The 21,917-nt window shown below is 41.3% G+C and overlaps 1 long non-coding RNA gene across 1 annotated transcript; it reads left to right on the top strand.

The window, feature by feature from the left end:
• Positions 1-219: 219 nt before the first annotated feature.
• LOC142829756 (uncharacterized) lies at positions 220-21,556 on the top strand. Its single transcript, XR_012904497.1, has 3 exons — positions 220-351; positions 20,393-21,081; positions 21,207-21,556. It is a non-coding gene; the product is annotated as an uncharacterized LOC142829756 (long non-coding RNA).
• The last annotated feature ends 361 nt before the right edge of the window (positions 21,557-21,917 follow it).

Here is a 21,917-nt window from a genome sequence, read left to right as displayed (position 1 = left end):
AGGGCGCCTGCCCTGCACTGGCCCTTTAAGACCAGGACTCAGGCCCTGAGCCAGGGCTAGAAAGAAAGAGGCCAGCTGGAGCAGTTTAGGGCCAGTGAGAGCCCAGCTGGCAACTATCTAGGGCAGCACAATTGGCTTGTGGAAGCCAGCTGAACCCATTAGGGGAGTGAGAGCCCAGCTGGCAGGTATATATAGAGAAGCACAGGTTGCTTAGGGGAGGCTAGTGGAGGGCTGACTGCAGAGGAAGCAGGAGCTCCTTGGAGGGAGACAGCCAAAGGAGAAGGACTGGAGTAGGGAGCTCTTCCCTAGCAGTTGCTAGGGACTCCAAGAGAGGCCGGGAGGAAGGCTGAGGTGAGTTGGTGCCACCCGGAGACTGCCTGCCAAGGGGATGCCGGCCTGGAGATCGCAGCCAGCTGGGCAAGTCCAGGTAGGAAGATCCAGGTAGGAAGTGGCCCAGGGCAGGAGCGGGAGCCGCCCCTCCCCGGCCCGAGAACCTTGGTGCGTTTCGGCTGGATGGCCCTGCCGAGGGAGTGACCCAGTACCTGGTTGCTCACAGGGCCCTGGGCTGGGACCTGGTGGAGCAGGGTGGGCCCTGCTACAACAGTGATAAACTGCTTTGTGGACTTGGCCTTGCTTAAAGGGCCAGTTATATACTGCTTTGTGGCCTATGATGAGCAACCCATACAGACTGTAACTTGCCCTGAGAGGGGCTATATGAGGACAGTCAAGGGGCACTGAGGCACACTGGGGGCATGTGCCCCCTGACACACATGCACATACCTATATATTTATGATAGAAGAGGAAAGATTTAATGTCAAACCTTGTATCATGGTTCCTGGGCAGGCTGCTTCTAATTTTTTTTTTTTTTTCCAGTCCCCGTGCCTCCATTTTTCTGTGGGGTGAGATCATACAATATGCTCACTCTCTGACTGGGTCTGTGGATTATACTACCCCTAATCTCCAGCCATGTTTCTTCGGGCTTGGACCCTGCCAAAGTTCTCCAGAAGCTGGGGTTAGTAACAATATGCAGTGACATGCAGGCTGTGTCTAGATTGGCATGATTTTCCAGAAATGCTTTTAACGGAAAAGTTTTCCATTAAAAGCGTTTTCAGAACAGAGCATCTAGATTGGCACGGACGCTTTTCCGCAAAGTACTTTTTGCGGAAAAGCGTCCATGCCAATCTAGACACGCTTTTCCACAAAAAAGCCCCGATCATCATTTTTGCTTTCAGGGCTTTTTTGCGGAAAACAAATCTGAGCTGTCTACACTGTCCCTTTTGCGCAAAAGCTTTACGCAAAAGGGACTTTTGCCTGAACAGGAGCAGAATAATATTTCCACAAGAAGCACTGATTTCTTACAGTAGGAAGTCAGTGCTTTTGCGGAAATTCAAGCGACCAGTGTAGACAGCTGGCAAGTTTTTTTTGGAAAAGTGGCTGATTTTCCAGAAAAACTGGCCAGTCTAAACACAGCCAAATCATTCTCCAAAATAAAGAATGACTTATTTTGCCCAAACTCTATAAAGTGCAAAAAAGTAACTATAAACATACCAAAGCTGTCTATAGGCACATTGTCCAAACTACCTGTGGAATTCCTCTTGAGCTGTAGGTGGACATGACTGAACAGCTTGTTTGAGCAGACCATTAACTTCCAGCACAGCTGATCACTCCTCCTTCCCTTACTCTCGATGGTGGCAGGGAGGTATTTTCCTCAACTGATGTCTCAGCCCTTGTTGTTACACCTTTGAAGCTAGATACCTGAAAGGTTGTTATAGTGAATGGGGACACAAGACCATATATTAATAAAAATGAATTCAGACATTTTTTGGTCTGTCCTACCTGATCCCTGGAGTAGAAGGTGGCAGGGTTTGTGATGACCCTTAATTCCTGAGGAGTGGAAGGGGGAGTTCATTCTATAATCTTAGGAAAAAAGTTCTTCCTCCCACACTCAAGCTGTCTCCTTATAGTAGAGCATTCAATTTTACTAAGGGAGTCTAGTTGTTCACTACAGATTTTGTCAACTTCTTAGGTGTGCTAGGGCCAGGCCAGGGAGTGCATTGAAGATTAGGGCCAAACCCCTGATATTTATTCAAAATTTCTGTGGAAAGCCAATATACAGTTGCTTATGTTACTAAGGAGATACTGTTCATCATTCTGTACTAGTTGGAGTTTCATAAGCATGGAAGTTTCATGACCGGGCATAGGCGTTGACTCCATTGGAATACTTGTTTTGAAATGAAAATTATGGCAAAGTGTAATTAACCCTGAGGCCCAAATCAGGATTTCTCCAGGCCCTATGGAGTCAGTAATACAGGTGATTTAAGAGAAACTCTCACATAAAGGTACAAAACTAAGAAAGTGGTGAAATCTCATGTGTTTTTACACATTTGGATGGTGTTTTCTTCTTTCATCTTGAATGAAGATTAATGGCAACAAGAATAGGCAATGGTTAGTGTAGAGTAATCTTAAATAAAGCCATTACTTTTTAACAAATAGAAACTTTGTAAATAAATTAGCAAATATATTACTCAACTCAGATGAATCTCTATACTAGGCATATTATTCACATGACCCCAAAGGCTCTACTCTGGCATTACTGAACATAACAAGTTTCTTTCTAAATTAGAAGATATAGCTAGAAGGAGAAATGACGCCACTTTAATTTGGACACTGCTGTGCTAAAAACCATTAAATCTCAAATCAATATTTTTTCTAAAGTGTGTTTCTAATTCATCTTGAATCTTGCAGGGCTAATTCTCCCACTGTAATCTTCTTATAAAACAATGTATTTATAACCATTTCTATGTCTGTTATTACTATAATTTCCAAGCACCAAATATATACAATATATTGTCTAGAAATCTACTTACTATGTTTGAGCTGGAAAATATAGACATATTTTTTTCTGTTTTATTTAATTTCTATGAGCTGCTGCAATTTCCTATACAACATGAAGGTGTAAATATTAAGGAAATGGTGGTTAGTTTGCAAACAGGAAATCAACCAGGAAAGGAGAAACAGGTGGCAACAGTGCTTTTTTGATCAAACAATGGTAGGTTATGCCATGTTGTTTTTTTGTTTAGGCTCTGATTTTCAAGTGTCTCAAATAGGTTTCAAAATTTTCTCCTGAATATTTACGCAACAAATTATTATGGATACAATATAATTATGAGCAATGTTTTAGACATTCAGATTCTGATTTTTCCAGTGCAATGTGGTGTTTGGTTGTCTTTTCCATCATTATTTGCAACATAAAGGAGAAAATACTGAACACCAGGTCTCTTAATTTTAAATTAATTTGATTCCCCATTTCCAAGACAAACCATCTAATTTGTTTCAAGAGATATTTGAAACTAAAATTTTCAAGCTTGGTATCAACTCTGAGTCCCTTATGACTTTACTCAAATATTTTAAAATTAATTAGTCCAGCTACTTTAAATTAGTAGAAAGAAGTGTCTTCTTTGTGCATAATACATAATTTTCATTTAGAACTTATATTTTGTTATAGTTCTGTTAGCCAACTTAGCACAAAAATTGGTAGAGTATATCTACTTATGTATGTACCCTCATTTTCGAAGGCCTTGAAAGTATGTTCTTAAATGAGACAGAATGATAATTAGACATTGCATTTCCATAATGGTGGGCAAAAATTCAGAACATTAAAAACCTTTGCAAAACTGCAATGTTACCAAATTGTAAAATCAAATGTTGGGTTTTTTAGGCGGATATGTGGAGGAAAAACCAAAAATTTACAAAATAATGAAATGTTCATATGAAATTAAAATGGACTCCAATGCATGCAGGGTGTTTCTCAGAGAAATGGGTTCTTGTCTGGTATTACATTAGTTTATGTTGGGGTGAGAGGAAATTATTTAGCAAGGACAGAGGTGGAGTTACCAGGCCAGATTTCTAGCTATTGTAAATGGAACATGGTATTTTACAATAGTTATAGATTTGCATAAGGTGGCCACCCATGCATTCCCAGACATACTAGAAAGTCAGGTACTTCTGGGAATGTCCTGGGCCTGACCTCTCCAACATGACCTCCACACAGTTTGCGTACAAGGCCTCATCATATGGAAGATACCATTTTGAAGATGAAGCTACTCTGCCTTGCCACATAAAATGGCATCTCTCATCTGCTACTGGGCAAACCACCTCAGAAGAAGGTCTGATTTAAAACCAGATAAGTGGACTGTCTAGATTTGGTTCATTATTTGCAAGCCAATAGCCAAATTGCTCTTTGCAATAGTGAAATATATAGGAGTGGGCAAGGCTTTGCCTCCTTTCAGATTGAGTTATGGAGAGGGCTAGTAACACATTTTGTGAAAACTATTTTTCAACCAAAAATTGGGTTTTTAATTGATATTTTTCAAGAACATAAGAATGGCCATTCTGGGTCAGACCAAAGGTCCATCTAGCCCAGTAGCCTGTCTGCCGACAATGGCCGGCACAAGGTGCCCCAGAGGAGGTAGACCGAAGACAATGATCAAGCAAATTGTCTCCTGCCATCCTTCTCCAGCATTTGACAAACAGAGGCTAGGGGCACCATTCCTTACCCCCCTAGCTAATAGCCTTTTATGGACCTAACCTTCATGAACTTATCTAGCTTTTTTTAAAACTGTTATAACTCTAGCCTTCACAGCCTCCTCTGGCAAGGAGTACCACAGGTTGACTGTGCGCTGTGTGAAGAAGAACTTTCTTTTATTAGTTTTAAACCTGCTACCCATTAATTTCATTTGGTGTCCTCTAGTTCTTGTATTATGGGAACAAGTAAATAAATTTTCTTTATTCAGCCTCTCCACATAACTCATGTTATATACCTCTATCATATCCCCCTCAATCTCCTCTTTTCTAAACTGAAAAGTCCCAGTCTCTTTAGCATCTCCTCATATGGGACCCATTCCAAACCGCTCTTTTCTGAACCTTTTCTAATGCCAAAATATCTTTTTTGAGGTGAGGAGACCATATCTGTACACAGTATTCAAGATGTGAGCATACTGTACTTTTATATAGGGGCAGTAAGATATTCTCTCATTTTCTATCCCTTTTTTAATAATTCCTAACATCCTATTTCCTTTTTTGACTGCCGCAGCACATTGCGTGGATGTTTTCAGAGAACTATTCACGATAACTCCAAGATCTCTTTCCAGATAAGTTGTAGCTAAATTAGCCCCCATCATATTGTATGTATAGTTGGGGTTATTTTTTACAATGTGCATTACTTTACACTTATCCACATTAAATTTCATTTGCCATTTTGTTGCCCAATCACTCAGTTTGGTGAGGTCTTTTTGAAGTTCTTCACAGTCTGCTTTGGTCTTGAATATCTTGAACAGTTTAGTATTGCCACCTCACTGCTTACCCCTTTCTCTTGATTGCTTATGTATAAGTTGAATAGGACTGGTCCTAGGACTGACCCTTGAGGAATACCACTAGTTACACCTCTCCATTCTGAAAATGTACCATTTATTCCTACCCTTTGTTTCCTGTCTTTCAACCAGTTCTCAGTACATGAAAAGATCTTCCCTATCATCCCATGACAACCTAATTTACACACTAGCCTTTGGTGAGGGACCTTGTCAAAGGCTTTTTGGAAATCTAAGTATATTATATCTACTGGATCCCCCTTGTCCACATGTTGGTTAACCCCTTCAAAGAACTCTAATAGATTAGAAGAGATGATTTCCCTGTACAGAAACCAGATTGACTTTTGCCCAACAAATTATGTTCGTCTACGTGTCTGACAATTTTATTCTTTACTATAGTTTCAACTAATTTGGTACTGACATTAGACTTACTGGTCTATAATTGCCAGGGTCACCTCTAGATCCCTTTTTAAATATTGGCATTATGTTAGCTGTCTTCCAGTCCTTGGGTACAGAAGCTAATTTAAAGGATAGGTTACAAATCACAATAGTTCCGCAATTTCACATTTGAGTTCTTTGAGAACCCTTGGGTGAATGCCATCTGATCCCGGTGATTTGTTACTGTTTTTTTCAATTTTTTCCAAAACCTCCTCTAATGACACTTCAATCTGGGACAGTTGCTCAGGTATGTGTACACTACAAAGTTAATTCGAACTAACGTCCATTAGTTCGAATTAACTTTGATAGGCGCTACACTAGCGCTCCGCTAGTTCGAACTTAATTCAAACTAGCAGAGCTCTTAGTTCGAACTAGGTAAACCTTATTGCACGAGGACTAAGCCTAGTTCGAATTTACTAGTTCGAATTAAGGGCTGCGTAGCCCCTTAATTCAAACTAGTGGGAGGCTAGCCCTCCCCAGCTTTCCCTGGTGGCCACTCTGGCCAACACCAGGGAAACTCTATGCCCCCCTCCCGACCCCAGACCCCTTAAAGGGGCACGGGCTGGTTATGGTGCCCATGCCAGGTGCAAGCCTGCCAGCACCCAGCCAGCAGACCCTGCACCTGGCACGCTATGAGCCAGCCACCCTATGCCCCCCAGCTCTCCCCCTCTTCCCAGGACCAGGCTGGCGGCTCCCGGGAGCTTGCCCGGGACCGCAAGAGGCGGGCACCTGCCTGGTCTAGTGCAGACATCGTGGACCTCGTCCACGAACTCCGCACTAGGCACGGGAAAGTGGCCGTCTAGGGCAAGAGAGCTGCCAGCCTGGCCACTCAGGAGCAGGTTTGCATGAAAATCAGGGTGGTCCACTGAGACCCCCAACCCTGAGCTTAGAATGGCCGTATTGGGTCAGACCAAAGGTCCATCTAGTCCAGTAGCCTGTCTGCCGACAGCGGCCAACCCTAGGGACCCTGGAAGGGATGGACCAAAGACAGTGACCAAGCCATTTGTCTCGTGACATCCATCTCCAGCCTTCCACAAACTTTGGGAAGGGACACCATTTCTACCCACTGGCTAATACCACTCCATGGACCCAACCTCCATGACTTGATCTAACTTCTCTTTAAACTCTGTTCTTGTTCTAGTCTTCACAGCCTCCTGCAGCAAGGAGTTCCACAGGTTGAGTCTTTGCTTTGTGAAGAAGAACTTTTTGTTACTAGTTTGAAGCCTGCTACCCATTCCTTTCCTTTGGTGTCCTCTAGTCCTTCTATTATGGGAACTAATGGAGAACTCTTCTTTATGCATCCTCTCCACACCACTCTTGCTTTTATAGACCTCTATCCTATCCCCCCCTCAGTCTCCTCTTCTCTAAGCCGAAAAGTCCCAGTTTCTTTAGCCTCTCTTCATATGGGACCTGTTCCAAACCCCTGATCATTTTAGTTGCCCTCCCCTCTCCCACCTCTTTTTCCCAGTGTCCCCCAGTTTTGTTCAATAAAGAAAGATTCTATTTTTGTCCACACGTTTTCTTTATTTTGTACATCAGGAAGGGGGGCTAGGGAAGGGTAAGTGGAAGGAGGTGAGGGAGGAATGGGGTACATGCCCCCAATGGGGAGGACTGGGCTGGCTCTGCGGGCTTCTCAGGGTGGAAGCTCTCCTGCAGCCCCCCGATTGACTCCTCCCTCTGGATGGCAGCCTGTGGCAAGTGCAGCTGGGGTGATGGCCGAGTACTGTGATGTTCCGCGTGTGGGCACTCAGGGCACTCCAAGCCAGGACTGCTTTGCAAGCGGGGCACCCCTGAGAACAGTCTGTCCAGGGTGGGAGTCAGGTCCCTTTAAGCACAGCCTTTGGCTAGCCGGAGGCAGCAGCTCCACGCTCTAAGTCCTCATCTAATGCCCTGCTGGCACTGCTTCCGGCCATCCTTAACCTCTGTTCAGGGTCCACTCTGTGTGGACATGCTAGTTTGAATTAGCAAAATTCTAATTCAAACTAGTTTTTAAGTCTAGCTGCGCTAATTCGAATTAGCTTAGTTCGAATTAACTAAGTTAGTTCGAATTAGCGCTGTAGTGTAGACATGCCCAATATGCACCATCCTTTGTGGGTGATGAATCTGAGGGTATCTCCCTAACATCCTGAGCTGTGAAGACTGAAGCAAAGAAATCATTTAGTCTTTCCGCAATGACTTTATCGTCCTTGATTGCTCCTTTTGTATCTCGATCGTCCAGGGACCCCATTGTTTTTTTTGCAGTCTTCCTGTTTCCAATGTACTTAGCAAAATGTTTTTTATTACTTCTTGAGGCTTTTGGCTAGATGTTCCTCAATCTTTTTTGGCTTTTCTTATTACATTTTTACACTTAATTTGGCAGTGTTTATGTTCCTTTCTATTAACTTCATTAGGATTGGACTTCCACTTTTTAAAAGATGCCTTTTTGTCCCTCACTGCTTCTTTTACATGGTGGTTAAGCCACAGTCACTCGTTTTTAGGTCTCTCACTGTTTTTTAATTTGGGATATACATTTAAGTTGGGCCTCTATTATTGTGTCTTTGAAGAGTTTCTATGCAGCTTGCAAGGATTTTACTCTAGTCACTGTGCCTTTTAATTTCTGTTTATGCAAAAATGAGGAGGGTAGTAAATTCCCCTTTTTGAAATTAAATGCCAGAGTGTTGGACTGCTGAGGTGTTCTTCCCACCACAGGAATGTTAAATGTTGTTATATTATGGTCACTATTCCCAAGTCCTGTAATAGTTACCTTCTGGACCAGATCCTGCGTTCCACTCAGGACTGAATCGAATTGCCTCTCCCCTTGTGGGTTACTGTACCAGGTGCTCCAAGAAGCAGTCATGTAAGGCATCGAGAAATTTTCTCTGCATCGCATCCTGAGGTGATAAGTACCCAGTTAGTATGGGGATAATTGAAATCTCCCTTAGCATTTCAACATCACTATCATTGTCCTTGTCAGGTGGTCGATAAGATATAGCAGTAGGGGTATATTATTAGAGCATGGAATTACTATCCATAGTGATTCTATGGAACATGTTGATTTATTTAAGATTTTTACTTCATTTGATTCTACATTATCTGTCACATATAGTGCCACTCTTCTACCCGCACAACCTAGTCTGTCCTTCCTCTGTATTTTATATCTCAGTATGATTGTGTCCCACTGATTGTCCTCATTCCAACAGGTTTCTGTGATGCCTTTTATGTCGATCTCCTCCTTTAATATGAGGTACTCTATTTCACCCATCTTATTATTTAGACTTCGAGCATTTGTGTAGAAGCACTTAAAAAAATTGCCACTGTTTATTTGTCTGCCTTTCCCAGATGTATTAGATTCTTGTATATGTGATTGTTTCTTGTCTGATCTGGCCCATACTTCATCATCTCCCCTCCTCACTTTCTGGCTAAAACCTAGAGAATCTCCATCATTGGACTCTCCTCTAAGAGAAGTCTCTGTCCGATCCATGTGCTCCTCCATACCAATCCGCTTTCCCCCAACTCTTAGTTTAAAAACTGTTCTCTGACCTTTTTAAAGTTTAGTGCCAGCAGTCTGGATTCACCTTGGTTTAGGTGGAGCCCATCCTTTCTGTGTAGTCTCTCCCTGTCCCCAAAGTGTCCCCGGTTCCTAATAAATCTAAACCCCTCCTCCCTACACCATCGTTTCATCCACACATTGAGACTCTGAAGTTCTGCCTGCCTACCTGGCCCTGCACATGGAACAAGAAGCATTTCAGAGAATGCCACCATAGACGTCTTGGATTTCAGTCTTTCCTAGCAGCCTAAATTTGGCCTTCAGGACATCTCTCCTACCCTTCCCTATGTCATTGGTACCTACATGTACCACAACCACAGGCTCCTTCCCAGCACTACACATAAGTCTATCTAGATGCCTCGAGAGATCCACAATCTTTGCACCAGGCAGGCAAGTCACCATACGGTTCTCCCGGTGATCACAAACCCAGCTACCTATGTTTCTAACAATTGAATCACCCACTACTAACACCTGCCTTTTCCTAACAACTGGTGTTCCGTCCCCTGGCGAGGTATCCTTAGTGCAAGAGGATACCATAACATCCTTTGGAAGGAGGGTCCCTCTACTCCCATTGACTGCTCTTTCCCTCTTTTTGTAGAAGAAAAATTGAAGAAATAGAAAAAAGCCAAAATATTTTGGCCCAAACCTGTAATATTTTGATTTGGAAGTGCTGTCATGGTACCTAACAGACTTTTATTTTTGATTTCTTCATGTAAGTGTTTTCCTCAATGGGCTATGTTTCTTGCTTTGACAATATCTCACATTATGCACCATGGCTAGAGATTTCCATGATGCCCAAAGAAGAAATCATAGGACATATAGTATGACCAGAAAGTCTAGACCATAGAGGAGAATGAGAGCATGTAATACCCAAACTACAACTCCCAGGTTGCACCATGGCAGTTCTGCAAATCAGTTGTATTTTAAATCAGATTTTTTTCTGCTGAATTAGTTTGTTCATATTTTACTGAAAAATTGAAAATTTCCATGTGAATGATGAGATGTATACTGATGGGTGGGTCCCCAACCACAAGTATTTGAGTTGCCTTCTCATATTGTCCAGAACTCTGGAGAGAGAGAACTGAATCTTACAAAAGAGGAGGAGGAATGAGCGGGGTTTTAGAATCAGTGCGGGAATGCTTGCAGAGAAGAATTTAGCTATATAATGGAAACATCTTAAAGACTGGGGGCCAGATTTCCAACCGGTTTAAAAAAATAGAGTTCAATTGAAGTTCATGCATCTATTCTGATTTGCATGAGTCAAAGATCTGTTCATTTAATTTTCAGATACATACTTTCCATATCTGTGAACACAGCATTTATAGAGCCATAAAGATACTTCCGCTAGGTGTTTTCCTTCTACAATTAAATGGTCTCACATCAGCAATCCATATTATCTGGAAAATACATGAGCAAAATGACCATACTTTAAACAAATACTGCCATAGTAATTTTCATCATGTTAAGTCCTCCCCCTTTAATTATTAACCAATTGAAAATCTGAAAGTGAACTTTATTGCCTTAGCAATTTGTTTCTCATGATTGTATACACACACCATGTTGTTAGAAGGTTGTTTTGATGTAGTGGGCTGCTATTGGAACCAGGAAAATTCAGATAGCAATCCAAACCCACCTGAAGTCCTGTCTGTCTAACTGAGGCTATGTCTACACTACCCCTTTTTGGTGGAAGAAGGTACGCAAAATGCACTCCACATTTTGCGAACTCTCTTTTGCGTGTGTTTTTTTTTTTTTTTTTGGAAGAGGCTTTTCCACTATTTGCCCCATCTAGACAGGGCTAAATGGCAAAAAAGCTTCCTCTTTCGGCAGAGCCCTTATTCCTTATGGGCTCTGCGACAGTGTGTCTGCTCTTCTGCAAACAAAAGTGGAAGAGTAAACGCGTTCCCTGGACCTGGAGGAGTTTTTTTGGGATATCTCTGGTATCTCGAGAAACCCCCACAGTGTAGATACAGCCTGAATAAGTATTTGGATCTTTCTTTCTCCCTTATAAATATTCTCAAACAATAATACTAAAGAGTGAATATTGACATGAAAAGAAGATAAACCTCATTTATAGCCACAATCACCATTTAAAAAATATAACCCATTGAACAAGCCATAACAAATTAAATGACCCCAGTAATAAACTAGTGATTTTTCTTTTAAATTTCATGGAAATTATGCCAGTGTAGTCTAAGAATTCCTGATATCACATGAAAGAAATCCTTTAGAGTGTAGATAATGTATAGTTAAATAATGTAATTAGCACTTTATGAAGAAAGTTCAGCAGAAATCTGAGAGTTGTCTGGGGCTAAAATCAATCCTGTGATGAACTGGCAGTCAACGGAGACATATGATAGTATGTTGGGTGCTTTTGTTTAATTTGGGTTTTGGTTTAGTTTTTGTCAATAGCTGAGCAGCTGTTTTCTGAATTGACTGAAAGGATGTCAGGTAGCCCAGTAAACAACATTACAATAGCTAGAGCATGAGGTGCTAGAGACATGAATGAAATACATCTGCATTCTGAGAAGTGAAATATCATCTTAGTAATTTGTTGTGTAGGTATAAAAGAAATGCTAATGACACTGGCTCCTAAATATATGCTGACATTTAGATTTTTAACTTCCACTGAAGTACTAACGTCATAGTCAATAAGATGCAATTTGGTAGGATTCCATGACAGTCTCATATTTTAAATGCTTTTATTTTAAGTAGGTTTTGTTGTATCCAAGTGCTTTTACACATCAGACAAGACTGAATCAATATTACGATAAAATGATGGAGCAATATGAGTTGCATCAGCCTAGCAATGAAAGCTTCTCAAATATTTGAGAATGTCTTCCCCAGTGGTAACATGTAAATTGCAACCAGTAAATAGGCCAGAGGATGAGCAAAAGTCTCCTGCTGACACAAAATGACATCTGCTTGCTAGACAAGAGCAAAACCAATGCAATCACAGTGCTGCCAGGAACTGACTGAAATTTTGGCTCAATCTAGCACGAAAGGACGATCAGCTATATCATTCAGGAGTGGTTCATAAAGCCTGGTACCACTGATACAAATGGCAAAGTAAGATGCCACATTTATCAGCTCTCTGATCACAAGAAAATGATTTTTTGTCCCTAACTGCTAGCCCTCAAAGCCAACCCAGGAAGTCATACTGAGGCTGTTGGGTTTTTTCCAAACAGGACTGTGAAACCTATGAATTTGTGAATCTGAACATTTCAGAGCTAAACTCAGATTCCGATTTGTAAAAGTTTCTAGTTCTCTTTGGTGCGATGAGTTGTAAACAATGTTTATCTATGGAGAGGTTGTGAGTGGGGGATGGAATGGCAGTGGGAGGCAGTTTCTCGGCCAACCCTGAGCTGATGTGGAGGAGGAGGGAGTCCTGACAACAGGAGAGGAGGGACAGGGGGTCTCCACCCAAGGTCTTAAGTACCCTGTCTAACTCCCTGGTAACTTCTGTCTGTCCATTTGTCTCTTTCTGCTGGTTGTGAGGGCCATCAGTCTGGAGCTGCTGAAGAGGCTCGTCCATCTGGGAGACCTGGACACCATTGTTGCCAGCTTTCCTGGGTTTAGCTTCCCAAACTGCAGAGGAGCCCTCAATGGGACACACATCCCAATCCACACACCGCCCCATCGAGCAGCCCAATTTATTAATCACAAGAGCTACTTTTCTATGGTGCTGTAGCCTCTGGTCGACCACTGAGGACAGTTTATGGACATTTGTGTCGGGTGGGCACATGATGCCCGCATCTTCTGCAACTCGTACCTGTACCAGAGATTGCAGGAAGGAACATTTTTCTCACAGCAAGGACTTCGCACTTGGGGATGTACAGATGCTGGTGTGCATCATGGTCAATGTGGCTTACCCCCTGATGCCATAGCTCATGAAGCCCTACACCGGACACCTAGATGCAAGCAAGGAGCTATTTAACATGCATCTTGGCCAGGCTTGCATGCAGGTGGAATGTGCATTTGACTGCTTGAAAGGGAGGTTTTATTGCCTCTTCACATGGCTGGACATGGGCAAATGGAACATCCCTGAGGTGGTGGACACATGTTGCATGGAGAGAAAAAGGGAGGCCTTCCTGCTGGGGTGGGGGACAGGTTCAGATGGCAAGGGGAGGAAATTCGAGCAGCCGTGGACAGCTTCCATCCGCCAGGCTCACCAGTCTGGTGTTTGCATCTGAGAGGCCCTGAGAGTCTCTGAAGGAGTCAACTGACTCTCCCCAAGGCCTCCTCTATGGGGGGTTTGGCCTGGCCCACCCCTACCTTTCCCTCTACAACCCTCACCCTCTTCCCATAAAGAATACATACAAAACCAATGTCTGTTTACAAAGAAAACTGGGTGTTTTTTTAATGCTCTACTGTTTATATACAAGCTACATCTGTCACTCAAAGATTTTGTTACATCACTGGAGTCGTAGGGAGCTGAAACCCTAGAGGAGGTAGGGGGACTCAGGGTGGCCGCTGCTTCCCTGCTCGCAGGATCCTGCCACCTTGAGTCCTGGCACCACCATGGCCTTGGGGTCGGGTGGAGCGAGAGCCAGTCCTGGGCTGGGCAGGGAGAGGGGAGGTGTTGGGTCTGTGAGGGTTTGGGAGCAGGAGAGGATGGGGGAGCAGGAGGGGCTGGGGGAAAAAGAGGACCTGGGGAGGCAGGGTCCTGGCGTGCAGGAGGAGCAGTGCCTGTGACAGGGGCAGGTAAAGCTAGGACCTCCTGCAGGTTTACCAGTTATTTCGGAAGAAGGGTTTTCTTTCAAAATAACTGCATCTAGACAGCCGGTAAATTGAACCAAAGTTGACTTTGAGTGGGGTTTGAAACAAGATAATTGCCACCTTTTCTGTAGAACATAAAGCTTGCCCATCCTCCATGTGGTGGATTAAACAAGTCTTTATTTAACAGTAGATGCAACATATTGTGCAATTTTGTCCTGAGGTTTTCTATGCTTTCCTCTCTGCGAACACTGAGTGGAGAAATATTGCTGAGGACCGGTAACCATGGCAGAGGAGTAGATTAAGTATGGCTGGAATAACACAGGGTGGAATTAAATTGTACATTGATGATCTTTGTATGAGATAAAAGAGCCCATTCTGGAGCACAGTACTTCACTGCTGAGTAAGGGTATGTCTACACTACCCCGCTAGTTCAAACTAGCGGGGTAATGTAGGCATACTGCACTTGCAAATGAAGCCCGGGATTTGAATTTCCTGGGCTTCATTTGCATAAGCCGGGCGCTGCCATTTTTAAATCCCGGCTAGTTCGAACCCCGTGCCGCACAGCTACATGCGGCATGGAGTAGCTAGTTCGGATTAGGCTTCCTAATCCAAACTAGCTGTACTCCTCATTCCACAAGGAGTACAGCTAGTTCGGATTAGAAGCCTAATATGAACTAGCTACTCCATGCTGCGTGTAGCCGTGCGGCATGGGGTTCGAACTAGCCGGGATTTAAAAATGGCGGCACCCTGCTTATGCAAATGAAGCCCAGGAAATTCAAATCCCGGGCTTCATTTGCAAGTGCAGTATGCCTACATTACCCTCCTAGTTCAAATTAGGAGGGTAGTGTAGACATACCTTAATAGAGGACCAAGGCTGAAGTACATAATTTAACAATATAAGTTCTCATTTACCCTGGGAAAGCAATAATGGGGGGTAATGATATTAATAAAGGCATAATCTAGGCCTACAGTGTCTCAAGAGTTTGAGAGCTTGACTATCAGCTTCCCTGTTAACTCTGAACAGCTATCAGTCAGGAAAAAGAGAGAGGGGTCTTGTACTTGAAACTGAGCATAAATGGGCTGGAGTCTTAGGTGTTTCAGGATTCCATGCTTATTGCCCAATTTCACCAAGTCTCTTAACAGGATAAAACTGCATTTTAAGTTTAGGAAGTTTCAAACTGATATAATCCCAGTCAGATGATATAACTTCTAAATAATGCTAGACCCTTATAAAGGTAATATCTACTTTATTAAATGCACTGAAATTCCTTGTAAACAATTTTTGCTGCTGGCACAGCTATGAAAATCCTGTCTTAGCAAATATGATTACGACATTGGTGATTCTGTGTGGGGTACTGTTCTCTGCTTTGTAATATGTGAAGCCAAAAATGCTCTCGTTTTCCTTAGTTATGTTTTCACTTCCCCCCCCCCCCCGTTTCATCCTATACTTGTGTAGTTCAACAAATAAATGCCTAAAGAAATATAGACGCAAGCAAACTACCAGCCAAACACCTTCATTCAACACAGATTTTCTGCACATTTACAGATCTATTATTGAAATATTTAATTTTCATGGAATATATGTGTAAGGAGCCAGGCATGAATTCTTGAAACAATTTTCATTTGCCACCACTGCCCCCTTTTAACTAGCCCACTGGTTACAGTGCTCACCTGAGATGTGGAAGATGACAAGTCCAGTCCCCTTGTTCCAGTCACTGTTTCCTTATTTATTCAGAGTGCCACTATTCCAGAAGGAGAGATTCAAGGGGCCCCCAGAAGAATATTCCATTGCTCAGCAGTTAGATCACTTTCCTGAAAGGTGTGGGGCAGCCCTAGTGAAATCCTTTTGCCTCATTAGGTAGAAGGGAATTGAACCTAAGTTTTCCAAATCCCTGATGTGTGCTCTAACCACTAGGCTAAAAGTTATAACAGGAGCACCACTCCACTCACTGCTTCTTCCCAGACATTTTGTGTGGAGTGAAGCAAATACTTTACTTGTTCCCTGAAAAGGCAATTTAGGCTCCTAAACTGCCTGACTCCAGGTGGTTATTTCCCTTTTGTAGATTAGTAAACTGCTATAGGCATCTCCCTGGACCCTCTCTGTGAGATGAATGGAGCTTAACACACAGCTCTTTGTTGGCCTCATTAGGGGCAAATCTAGACTACAGGGAACAGTCGAAAAGATATACAAATTCTGCGGTAATATGCATATTTTCTTCCGATTGCACTTTCTAAAGCGGAGCTTTCAATTAAGATGCGGCTTTTTCGGCAAACCTCTCCCCTCCAGCCCCCATTTGTCTAAAAGCTGCTTAAACCTCCTTTTTTAAGAAACCTCCTTTTTTGAGCAGAGCTTTCGAAAGCATGATCGGAAGAAGATATGCAAATTCCCTCGGAATTTGCATATCTTCTTTTGACCATTCCCCATAGTCTAAATGAGCCCAAGTTGACTATCTTAGGTTAGGAGCCACCTAGCATGCTGACTTTTGTGGCTTCGGGTATGTCTACACTGCACCATTATTCCAGAAGAATAATGCTAGCAGTTACACAGCTATTGAGTTATTTCGAAAGAAAATTGAGAGGTAGGCAAGCAGGAGAAGAACCTGAGAAATGGCTGTACAGGGGGTTTCCTTTAAACGCATATGTCAGGAAGTCACTACTGACCTAATGCCCTGCCTTGAACTGGTTCCAGGAGGCCTTAAATGCAACATAGTGTCCAATCAGTGTGGACACTCTATTTTGAAATAGCAAATCTCTATTTCAATGCGCTTTTTGTATGCAGATGCACTTTTTTGAAATAAGCTATTCTGGAAGATCTCTTCCAGAATAACGTATTCTAAAATAAGCTTGCAGTGTAGATGTACCCTTATATTCTGAGTGCCCATTACTCCCCCATTTTATTTTAGGAGCTAGGCACCTAACTCAGTTTTGTGGATTATAGTATTGCTTCCGAGATTTCCTTATAAGCTCCTAAAAATGTTGTAATGTTGAATTCTAACCTTAGGGCCTTTAATGCATAGACACAGCATACATACCATTATTCACCACAGATAAATGGGCTTAGATATTCTTAAAAAGCAAAAGCAATTTTTTTAATATTACTTCCACAAATTACTACTGGCCTGACAGTAGTACCCTCTTGCAGTGATATTCAGAATTGCAAAATGAGTATAATTGCATTATTATCCCAAAAGGCAATACTATACTAACTTCATAAAATGTGCATCATGTGAAGTTTGCATTTCCATGTGAGGGGGAAAAAAAGTAAATTTTACATGTAAGTCTCAAATATTTTTACCTACTCATTAAAGGCTTGTTCCAAAACCTATTGAAGTCAATCAGAGTTGTTCATTGACTTCAAAAAGTATCAGATATGCCCTGGGGAAGTTGTATTTAAGTCACAGGAGAATCAAACTTTTCCCCATGATTTTGTACAGTGAAGTTTAAACGTTTTTGCTTTCACCGCATAGTTTCCCATCAATTTATGACAATAGTTGCTACATCATCATCCATCATTATCTCCAGTTACCAAAAAATGAAATACAATGAAAGGTCCCTTTCCTGTGACTTCTTAATAATCATGTTCACTTAATGAAGAATTCTGAAGAAACATCAGTGCATAACATTTACTCTTTATTTTGTAAGCCATTGCTATGGAAACCATACACTATATATGTTATGAAAGCCATGTCACTGGTAAGCTTATTCACTGATTAAAAAAAGGAAAATTAATGACTCCCTTTGGCAGCAATATACCGTTGAAGCTGCAGTGTGAGTAGAAATATGGTCTGATGTTAACAGGTGCTGAGTCCCTTTAGCTGTATTTGAGTTCAACTTGGACTATCAGCTCTCAGTATCTCTGAAAATCAGTTATGTAAGGGTTATATTGTTCTCCAACTGATGTTTATATATTGTCATGATTATTCCTCACTGTGATTCTCCTCATTCTTTCCTAATTTCTTCATACTATAATCTTCTTCAACTATAATATTTTTTTTCAGTGCAAAGGCCAGATGACATCAAATGACGTAGAAAAATACAAAACAAATAGTATTTTAAGAATGTTATAATCAATAGTCTTGAGAAGAAGCCAATGAGCCAGAGCCAAAGAATCCATTAACGTGAATAGAAACATTTTTCTTAGGTGGTTTTCTTGTATACATCATAATGAAAGAGTGAAATTCCCATGGTTTAGCTAGCATAGAATAGCCTGACATCAGTAACTCATGGCTCCACTTTACTCTGCCATTTTATTAATATCTTCAGTCAGATTCATGTGAGGTTTATGTTGGATTCTGACAGTGTAATTCCAGGTGCAAAGAAAGTTCACTATGAATTAGAGGTAATTAAGGGCCAGAACCTATTCCTTCCTGGAGGGCAGCTGTTATTTGTGCAATGGGTGGGTCAGGCTGCCAGGATGTGAATGAAGGCCAGGATAGTTATGTAATGTGCTGAGTCAACAAATCCAATCTTAAACAACAGTTATAGGTGCTGGAAGTTACTTGCAAGAAGGAAGTGTGTGAACTTTCAATGAAGGCATAATGGCAGCTTTACAAACCTTTTTAGAGTCTCTGTTAAGGATCCAGTAGAAGGGATGCCTATCCAGACTTTTTAGTCAATTAGGTCACCAGTGTTATCCATGGAGCAAATTAGCTTTATTGTAATCATTTCTTTTCTGTTCTTGTTCTCTACCTTCCCCTGGCAACAAACAGATGTTAATCATTTTTTTGCTTCTTATTATATACCAAAAAAAAAAGGAATAATTGCAAGTATCAAGTATCTGCATTAGGGCATATATGTCCATTTGTGTCAATAGGCATTCCAGCTGCAGAATTAGAATATGCCTCTAAGCTCTTAGATATTTGAACAGTTTTGTAATGTTAATAAAAAGAGTTTGAAATGTGCCTTTTTGGATTGCTTGCAAAATATAGAAGTATAAAATACTGCTGAAAAAGATATTCTTGTATATAGTGTAGGAGTAGTACTTTATGAAGGATAGAAAAAGTGATTATATTATATTAGTTTTTCCCCATATGTCTATCACTGAAATTTTAAGACTGTTCTAAAATTTATACAAATAACTATTGCAAAAGAAACTGCTATAGGATTTTACTGATAATTTCTATAAATGCTCTTTCTGATTCTTGATTGAGTTGTAGAAGAAATGTAATCAACATTATGGTCTTGGCCTAGAATGCAGTATTACTGAGGGCAAGTAAAGATGACAGCAACTCCTTCTGCATGATATATTTTTCATGAAAAGATTACAAAAATAAATCAAAATGAATGACTCTTCATAGCATTTTTTAATTCAAGATAGTTATTACTGAGAATATAGAAAACTAAAATTATACATTCATGCAAAACCGCATCTTGACAGATCTAATATCCTATGACCAAAACAGGTACACAGCACTTCAAATATGCTGAAGTGGCAGAGATTCATTTTGTATGCACATATAGTTGGGCAAGTGGCAAGGCAGATAATGACAACAAGGGCGAGGAAGTAAAAATAACCTCATTAACAGTTTAATAGGACCAATTTGGAGGACAAGGATAATCTCTATCCAAAATAGGAAAGGAATAATCTCATGAAATTTGAAGCCCAGTAGCAAGGATTTTTAATGAATCAATAAACTTGGAGAGGGAGTTCTTACTCTATGACTGGAGAATTCCAAATACAGTGCCTATATTTAAGAAAGAAAAACAGCAATCTGGAAAACTACCCGCCTGTTAGTTTGATCTCAATTTGGTGCAAGATCTTAGAACAAAGTTTGAAAGAGAATAGTTAAGGAAATAGTGGTAAATGGTAATTGGAATGGAATGAGCTTTTACAAGTGATAGATTGGGGCCAGAGTTACCTGATTTCTTTCTTTGAGAAAGAAACTGATTTTGTAGACAAAGGAAATGCAATAGATCTAATTTACATGGGTTTTAATAAAGCATTTGATATAGTTCTACCTGAAAAATTGTTATCGTACTTAAATTGTAGAAGATGGGGATTAATACAAGAACTATGGTTAAAGAACTGCTTAATGCAGAGGCACAGTGGGTCATTCAGAAAGGTGAACTGTCAGGTTGGAAGGAGGTTACCCATAGGGTTATTCAAGGATCAGTCATGAGACCAATCTTGTTTGTTTAATTAACGATATTGTCGCAAAAAGTGGGTGTGCGCTAATAAAATGTGTAGATGAAAAAGTTTGTAGGTATTGCTAATATAGAGAAGAAGTAGAATATAAAGGATGACCTTGAAAACTAATAATAAAAATAGGAAGAAATTTAATGATGGAAAGTACAAGGAGTTTAGGGATGCATGTAGGGATTAACAAAAATATTTTTTTCTAAAAGGCACACAGTTGGAAGTGAAGAACAACAACAGAGCTGGGTGTATTGACTAATAACAGAATAACTATGACCAGACAACAGAATGAGATTGAGAAAAGAGTACATGTAATCCTAGGATTAATCGGGTAGCATAGTCCCAGAAGAGACAGGAAAACGTTATTACCATTGTACAAGAGATGACTGAGACTCCACCTGGAATATTGTGTGCAGTTCTGGAAACCCATGTTTCAGAAAGATTAAATCAGACTAGGACATATTCAGAGAAAGGCTACAATGGTGATTAGAGGAATGGAGACCCTGCTGCATAAGAGGAAATTTAAGAAGGTGGGCTTGTTCAGCCTAACAGAATAAAGGACGAGGTGAGGTTTGATTGTTCTCTTTAAGTAGATCAGAGGTATAAACACCACGAACAGAGAGTAGCAGCAAGCAGAGGAATTTACAACTGATCCCTTTAGGAAGGGCACCATTAAAAGTATCAAAGGACTACCAAATGAGCTGGAATACATCAAGCTTTCATGGACAAAGACCCACTTCGTCAAATGCGTGCATGTTTTAAGAAACCACTCAGTCACCACTGGGAACAGCAAACACAGGGGACAGATAAGCTGCAGAGTGACTACTTGGGACAGCCACACCACCAAGGGAATGGCCAAGTGGGGATGGGCTCACCATCTTGCCTGCCACTGGCCCAGGTAAGTGACCTCCTTGTCTTGGACCCCACCACAGGAGCACAACCCTCCCCCTTCCACATCACTGGGCTGCCCAGCAAGGCCACAACTATCTATCCTAGACTGCCCCTTCTCTCTCTTCCCATCAGGTCAGGCCCAGAGAATGCCAGGAGAAGGCCTGCATGGAACCCACCTCAGGCTACACCCTCTTCTCTCCCCAACCTCACTCCCCAGACTGGGCCCTCTTCTACAGTTCCGGGTTAAGCCCAGAGAATGCAAGTGGGAGGCATGTATTCTGCCCCCGGGCTGGATCTACGCAATGCTGAGTGAGTCTTCTAATGATCAAGTAAATTGGTTAACAAATATGTTACTCTCCTATTTAGCCAACTCAAATCACCAAGAATAAAAACACATTTATGTAAAATATTATGTAGTTGAAACCAGCTTTTAAACCACACTTTTTTATAAAATACCAGCAATCTACAGGTTAAACTTTAGATTTTTTTCACAATAGACTTAATATACTGATTTTTAATCTCCTCATTTTAGATAGGAAAGATATAATTATTGAGTGTTGCTTTCCTTAATCTTGTGCTAGATGTGTTGATGTATTAAGACCATTTAAAGAATGAGATTTTGTTCTTCATTTAACGGAGCATAAACATTAAATCATACTCCAGTTAACTCCAGCTGAGTACTACAAGTTCAGGAACCTCTTGGATTCTGTACTGAGGAAATTAGTTTTCATCTTCAGCTATTGTTGGATAATGATCTGGGGCAGAGGATTACGGAGAATAAGATATTGAAATCCTTTGCAGAATTCATAGATTACACTTGCGATATCGTAGTCCAATTTCCTT

This window comes from Pelodiscus sinensis, chromosome 6 (genome assembly GCF_049634645.1).
Source record: "Pelodiscus sinensis isolate JC-2024 chromosome 6, ASM4963464v1, whole genome shotgun sequence".
Lineage (NCBI taxonomy): Eukaryota > Metazoa > Chordata > Testudines > Trionychidae > Pelodiscus > Pelodiscus sinensis.
Note: the sequence above shows the minus strand (reverse complement) of the source record. Positions and strands in the feature narration are given on the sequence as shown.